The following is an 8,551-nucleotide window of genomic DNA, read 5'->3' on the forward strand; positions in this document are numbered from 1 at the left end:
AGAAAGGAGGACATCGGGCGGTAGAATGTCCGGAGAGGTGACTGCGAAAATAGTAAAATGGGAGATATTACATCAAAGACTGACATGAGATTTCCAGTGGGTAGAGATAAAGAAGTTAAAGGAAATTTAGTAGATAAGAGAAATATAAATTTAGTAAATGGTGAAAATATGAAAAATTATAGAATTTCAATTTTAAAATTAGAGTGTAAAGGTGAGAAGGATAAATGTCCTCGTGTGGAAATGGTGGTAGGAAGTAGAGAAATATCTATGTTGTTAGATACAGGGGCTGCGATATCGATGGTAAGTTATGAAAATTATTGTGAATATTGGCCGAAAGAGAGTATAATTGAAGAGGAGATGATAGTTAGACAGTTTGATGGACCGGAAATAAAGGTTTTAGGAAATATAGAAATACCGTTTGTGATAAATGATGTAGTTGATTATTTAAATTTGTGGATTGTTGATAAAGGTGTGGGATGGGAATGGATTGTTAAGATTGGTCCAGTAAATAATTTCTCGGGTATTTTTTCAAAGGAAATTAAACGAGATGAAATGGTTGAGGTTCAAAATACTGAAATGGGAAATAAAATTATGTGATATAAAAAATGAAATCATTGAAAACAGTATGACGGGTAATTTTGAGAAGGTTTGTAAAAACGAATATTCTCAAACGCGGATAGTGCCTGTTAAAAAAAGAAAGGAAAGATATAATGAGTTATGGGAAAGTGGTAATATTATGATGACAAACAGAGGAAATACCTTGTAGGATAGGAAGTGTGTTAATGCGGGAAATAATGTTGAAATAAAAATAGTAACCAATGCAAAAGAAATAGAGGAGAAAGTTAAAATTATTAGTCAAGAAGTGTGCAGGGAACTGGATAATGAAAAGAAGGATATACCAGTGTTACAAAAATTCCCGGCGAAATTTGTAAGGAAAAAAGAGGAAGAAGAGAACAATTTAGGGGAAGAGAAGAAACAATTGCCGAATTTGGAGAATTGGTGAAGTGCCGTGGCAATTTTAATGAATAATTATAGTGAAATTTTTGAGGAGAAATTAGGATGTTTAGTAGATTATGAAGTTGATCTCCGTTTAAAGGAAGGTTTTATACCGCTATATTGTCCGGTGCGAAGAATCTTATTTGAATGGAGGTCGGAAATGGAAAAAGAGTTGGATAACTGGGTGCGAGAAGGAATTATTTGTCTTATTAGTTACAGTGAATGGGCAACTCCGTTGGTTCCGGTGCGAAAGGTCAGTGGGAAATTGAGATTGTGCGCAGATTTTAGGGTGACATTGAATCCTTGGGTTGTAGACGAATAGAAAAAATTTTGGCCAGTTTGAAAGGAGGCAAATATTTTTCTAAGATTTTTAATGTGCATATTTGCAATTACCGATGACAAAAACGACTCGGAAGTTGTTGACGATTACGACTTTCAAGGGATTGTTTACTTTTCGTCGGTTACCGTTTGGGTTAAGTGTATCCGCCCCTATTTTTCAGCATACAATGGCTGCTGTTTTCCAAGGCTTAGAGGATGTTTTGGTTGTTGGAATAACGATAAAACAGCATGATAATAGGCTGGAAGAAGTGTTTATTAGAATTCGAAATAAAGGATTAAAGGCTAGTAAAAAGTGTTTTGGGAGTAACTGAAGTTACATATTTGGGTCATAAAATTAATGGAATGGAAGTAAAACCGTTGGATAAAAATTTTTTGAGTATTGCGAATTTGAATAGGCCGACCAATAAGGTAGAGGTCCAGTCGTTTATGGGAATGGTGATTTATTACCATCGATTTATATCGAATTTTGCGGAAGTAGCTGCTCCTTTATATGAATTAAGAATAGAGTATATTTTGAATGGGAAAAGGAACAAGAGATTGCGTTCAGGATATTATGGAAGATAATTGGGAAAGAGTCAATTCTGGTATGTTTTAATAGTGACTTGAAAGTAATTTTGGCTGTAGACGCATGTAATAGAGGAGTAGGTGCGGCGATGTTGCATCTAAAAGATGGGATAGAAAGACCTGTTTTATTTTTCTCGAGAGTGTTTAGAGAGGTAGAAAAGCGATATAGAGTAATAGAGTTCAGTGATAGAGCAAGAGGCTTTGGTTGTGATTTTTGGATTAACAAAATGTAGGTAATACCTTATAGGTAGGAAATTTGTTGTTTTTACAGATCACCCTTAATACATTTATTTACAAAAGATAATAAAGAATTGATGTTGTCGCCTCGACTTCAGCGATGATTGTTGTTAGTAGGAAGTTTTTCTTTAAACTTAAAATATCGAAGGGGAAAGGAAAATCAATTACCTGGTATTTTATCTAGATTAGGAGCGGGGGAAAGTGTGGAAAGCGGGAAGAATGTCTGGTACATACGGTAATGCGAGGTATAAAAGGTAGCCCAACGACATGGAGAGATATACAAATGTATACAAGGAAAGATAGAGAATTAGCGGTAGTTAAATTATGTCTAATGGGAAAAAGGTCATGGAAAGATAATGATAAAGTTTTCAAAAATATTGAAACAGAATTAACTGTAGTGGACGATTGTGTCATGAGGGGACACCGAGCCGTTATACCCCGGTGGTTGAGTGAAAATTTTTTGAATGTTATACATGCGGGTCATCAAGGTGTTACTCATATGAAGCAATGGGGAAGAGGATACGTATGGTGGCCGAGAATGAACGAAGATATTGCCAAGTTGAGAAAGGCATGTGAGATTTGCAATGCATGGTCCAACATGCCCCGTAAGGATAAAAATAGTACATGGACTATAGTTATAGAACCAGGGGAGAATTCATGTTGATTTTTCCGAATATGAAGGAAAAAGATATATATTGAGTGTAGATGCATTCTCCAAATAGATAGAATTTGAAGAAATTCATGGGTTACCGGCGAACAGTGGCGTAGCTACGGGGCTGGTTTTTGGGTTCGGACCCCTCCCAGAGCAAATTTTTTTATTAGATTATACGTTCAAAAGACTTAAAAGTTACTTTATATCAAATAAATACCATGAATATTTATATTTTTCTATTTTTGATGTTCGTGGAAGGATAATATATTGAGATAATCTACTAAATTATAATAATATATTGAGATAATCTACTAAATTATAATAATATATTGAGATAATCTTCTAAATTATAATAATATTATTGATGCATTAACTATATTTATTATATAGTATCGAAGATATTGTTATGATGTATGGACCCCCCCCCCCTAAGGAAAATTCCTAGCTACGCCACTGCCGGCGAATATTGTGATTAAACATTTTAAGAAAGTAGGGTCGAAGTTTAGTATACCAAAAACTGTGGTATCGGATGGAGGACCAGCTTTGATCGGTAAGGAATTCAAGAGGCTCTGTGAGAGAACGGGTATATATCATGTGTTAGCGCCACCGTATCAACCCAGTTCCAATGGACAGGCGAAACGGATGGTAGCGATAGTTAAAGGATGGTTAAAGAAGACAAAAAGTGGAAAAGGAGAAATATGGGTTAAGCATTTGTATTATAATAATGCGATGGGAAAAGATGGTTTGTCCCCGGCAAAAAAAAAAAATAGGTCGGAAGGTAAAGATGTTATTGGATATGTTAGTACCTAGTAAAACGGCTGTAATGATAGAGAATATCGATAGAAGGGAATTGGAATATACGGTTGGACAATTAGTATGGATTAGATTATATGGAAGTTCAGGGAGAAAGGTGTAGTAATAAAAAATTTGGGAAACAAATTAAATAGGGTAAAATTTGATGATAACAGCAAAGGTGTCAGCAGCGTCTACATGACAGGATTTTCACTGGATGCAAAGCCCCTTCAAAAACCTGTGCCTACCCCCCTAAAAATTCCCGCCGCCTTCGGCGGCGGTGTCTTTCTATTATTATTTTCACCTTTTTAATTTATTGATACACTTTTCAGATAATTAATAAAGTATAACTTAGATTAATCTATCTCTACTACCAACTATCTATTTTGTGAATATAAAGAATTTATTTTTTAGATAATAAATTCAAATAAAAGCTCCATTATTTACAAAGAATTAATTATTATGAGTTTGCTAAAATATTTAAATCTTTTAAATTACATTACAAAGAATAGCAGAAAGTTTCATTTGGAAAACAATGTGTATGATTGTTTGCAATATATAGATTTGGTCGATGAATTGTATTATAATAATTATATAATAAAAGTATTAATTTTTACAGCAATAAATTTTGTCCTATTAGATCTCAAAATTTAATAGATAACCTCCCAAAAAATTTATCATACCCCCATTAAAGCAGCCTACCCCCTAAAATAGAATGCAAACTGTTCCTACCACTCCCGCTCATGTAGACGATGGGTGTCAGGCACGGAGATCAATTGCGAAAGAGAGTTACATAGAAATGGTTGAAAGAGGAAATTGTAAAAAAGGAAATTATTTAAGGAAAGTTCCAGGTTAATAAAAACGTAGATTTCAATGGTGTAAATAATCGCATGATCAAGAAGCAACCATTGTCCATGTAAATAATCGTGTAATCAAGAAGAAACCACTGTGCACGAACATCGTAGAGGAACGACACAATGTTAGGATGACAACAAATGTATAACGGCTAATAGAAAATCGCCTAAAAGAAAGGAGGATAGTAACGTTAGAATCGACTCTCTAATTCAAATAAAACAATAAGATGACAAAATACAAACATAAAAAGAATGCTTAAAAAATATGTGAATCATTTATTTTATGGTTATACGTTGATTGATGATTTATTTTTTTTTGTATAATTTTGCCCAGGATTTTATTCCTAATAAAAGGGGGCGTGTTGTAATATTATGTTTATTATTTTTATATTAATTGATTGTTATTGCTGTCAAGGATATATTGTATTTTTATATGAAAAAAAAATTGTCAAGGATGTAATTTATTTTTATATGAAAAAGAGGAAAATTAGATTATTTATTTTGAATATATTGATTTTATTTTTTTTCGCGTAATAATATTGATTATTGTTTTCGCATAAGAAATATGAAAAGAATTTTTAAACAATTATTAATTATTTTTTTAATTTGTAGAAAATTGTAAGTTTGTCTGAAACTAAAAAAAATAAAGATTCTAAGATATGTTTAAAAAAAATCTTAGAGGAAACCAGCGTATACATGAGCGGGAGGGGTAGGAACAGTTCGCATCCTATTTTTTTGAGGGGGTAGGGGGTAAGCTGCTTTAATGGGGATAGGATAAAATTAAAAAAAATTTTTGGGGGGGGGGGGTTATCTATTAAATTTTTAGATGAAATAGGACAAAATTTATTGCTGTAAAAATTAATACTTTTATTATAGTATTATTATAATACAATTCATCGACTAAATCTATATATTGCAAACTATCATACACATTGTTTTCCAAATAAACATTCCTTTTAAATGTAATATAAAAGGTTTAGATACTTCAGCAAGCTCATAATGCCATAATAATTAATTCATTGTTGCAAAGAATAAGGATGGTGACGATATTGCGCGAGGTTCGAGTCAGTAAAAATATATTTTATTAACTAATTTCTTTTTCTTTTGTTAAGGTATTTATACATTTTCTAACATATAAATTAGAATATAAAACAAATACAAAAAAGTAAAATAATATATAAAAAAGTAAGGTTACGCCGTTTATAAAATAAAATTAGATTATAACAAAAATAATAAAAGTTAAAATGCAAAAAACAAAAAATAAGATAAAGGAATAACGCAACATTCTCCCTCTTCTGATAATTTCATCGGAGAAGTCATAGAGAGTTTGTTGTTCAAGTGGTTTATAATTTTGGTAATCAAGTTGTATCACATTTCTCAAATTTCATAATTAATCCAGTCGAATATTGGAATTTGGAATAAATCGGAATATATAATTTGGAATAGTTGATCAAATCAAATATATGAATAATATGCACGAATAAAATTTTGAATTTTGGAACAATAAAATATATAATAAGGAATGATAATTTATGGAATAAGGAATAAAATTTTAATCCAGAATAAGGAACGATAAATCATAATAATTATTATATTATTTTTAAGTTAATCATAGCGTTTTTACTTTTAGCGTTTTATGCGTTTTATATTTTTAGCGTTTTATATTTTATAAGCGTTTAATTTTTCGTGTTTTAGTGTTTAATTAATTTTTGTTTATTTTCTATGTCCCAGGTTAAAATATGCAAATAATATATTATTCACATTTCCCTCTCTTTAAATAAAATTTTAAATTTCACACCCTAATTTTAATTCAAAAAAAAAAATTCTTCATAAGATGTTTTGAAAATTCACCACATAATTTAAATATATTTTTCTAAAATGAATGTTTTTTTACATAACTTTTTTCAAAGCTTTTAATTTCAAAAACTTTTTATCATATTAAGTATTACTTATAAGGGTTATTTGAATCAATCATGTGATTTAAAAATTACATTTTAACATATTTAAAATTAAGTTTTATCTTCTTGTTTAGGATTTTTAATATTTTTAATTATATTTAAGAATTCATCTTTAGGTTTATGTTAATTTACAACAATTGGTCATCATTCAAGAAATCAAAAAATATCAATATTATCCATTATGATTTTACATTTTAGTAATTTTAAAAATTTATAACATGCCTTTATCCTGGCATAAAATTTTAATTTTTAATAACTTTTCTTCTTACGTGGATTAGAATAATAAGTAATCATCATTGGTCTCACAAAATAGAATTCATAACCTATCGTTCAACTTCCATATCAGTTCTTCCTAGGTTGTCACATTAGGTTAGGTGCTGGCTATTATATTCCAGTCCAACATCCAGAGCCGGGACACCATAAAGAAAGAAGCTTTTTGCATGAAAGAACGTACTAAGGTTTGATTCTTGGTCATCTCAGTAGTTTAGGTAGTCACAATAGATAAGGTAGTCATAACATCACAATAGATAAGGTAGTCATAATAGGTAGTCATCTCCATAGGTTAAGCACAAGGTAGAGTCATAATAGGTAGTCATCTCCATAGGTTAAGCAATCAACACAATAGGTAGTCATATAAATAGAGTCATCTCAATGGATTAAACAATCGTCACAATAGGTAGTCTAAATAGAGTCATCTCAATGGATTAAGCAATCATCACAATAGGTAGTCATATAAATAGAGTCATCTCAATGTATTAAGCAATCGTCATAGATTAGATACACAATAGGTAGTCATAGAGTCATCTCAATGGATTAAGCAATCGTCATAGATTAGATGGTCATCTCAGCAGATTAGGTAGTCATCTTTTTCTAGTCCACCACCCAAAGGGCACCATGCAAAGAATAAGGATGGTGACGATATTGCGCGAGGTTCGAGTCAGTAAAAATATATTTTATTAACTAATTTCTTTTTCTTTTGTTAAGGTATTTATACATTTTCTAACATATAAATTAGAATATAAAACAAATACAAAAAAGTAAAATAATATATAAAAAAGTAAGGTTACGCCGTTTATAAAATAAAATTAGATTATAACAAAAATAATAAAAGTTAAAATGCAAAAAACAAAAAATAAGATAAAGGAATAACGCAACAATTGTAAATAATGGAGGTTTTAATTGAATTTATTATCTAAAAAATAAATTCTTTATATTCACAAAATATCGATAGTTGGTATAGTTGGTAGTAGAGATAGATTAATTTAAGTTATCCTTTATAAATTCTTTGAAAAGAGTATCAATAAATAAAGGTAAAAATAATGATAAAAATTTTAGGGGGGTAGGCAAAGGTTTTTGAAGGAGGTTTGCATCCAGTGAAAATCCTGTCATGTAGACTATGAAGAAAACGAAATAAAGATTAAGTTGTAAAAATTACATAAGAGATTAAATCGCAAAGATTATATTAACTAAAAATTGCATTTATTATAAATTGATGGTTTATATGCTTAAAATATAGGTGATAAATATTTTTATAAAAAACAAAAACTGTTTTTTAATAAATAAATTATTGATTTTAAATCATATAATCGCGAAAAATCGAATAATTGCGAAATTTTTGAATATTTTAGTCCCAAGATTTTAGCAATTAAACGGGTTTGACTGTACTAATCGATTAGTACATATTAATTATTCTAACTGTAAATGACGAAGAGGAAATCGAGTTATATATAAAATGAAAACTATGATATCATGCTAGCGTGAGCAAAGCTTTTGGAAACATTAATTCTTGAAGGTATATAATCCACTTAATTTGAAGGGGGGGGGAGGTTATTGTTAAAATAAGAAAAAAATATAAAAGTAGCATCATATCAGAACGGAAGTCTTAAATATTTCGTTTATGTTAACATTTAATGCCGTACATATTAATTATTCAATAAATTTTGACAATTACAATAAACGATATCAACCCTAAGCATGAAGTCAGCCAAACCTGGAAGTGTCTGAAACTTTAATCAATTATTAGTAAATATTTAAAATTTAGTTCTTCATAAGAAATAAATTGCTAATATTGACATGTCAACACAAAAATTATAGAAATACTTTAATGCGTCATTTTTAATACTTATTAATTCTTAATCATTTTTTCCTGCCAGTAAACA

Source organism: Gordionus sp. m RMFG-2023, chromosome 1 (assembly GCF_954871325.1).
Source record: "Gordionus sp. m RMFG-2023 chromosome 1, tfGorSpeb1-WG-v2, whole genome shotgun sequence".
Taxonomy (NCBI): Eukaryota; Metazoa; Nematomorpha; class Gordioida; order Chordodea; family Parachordodidae; genus Gordionus; species Gordionus sp. m RMFG-2023.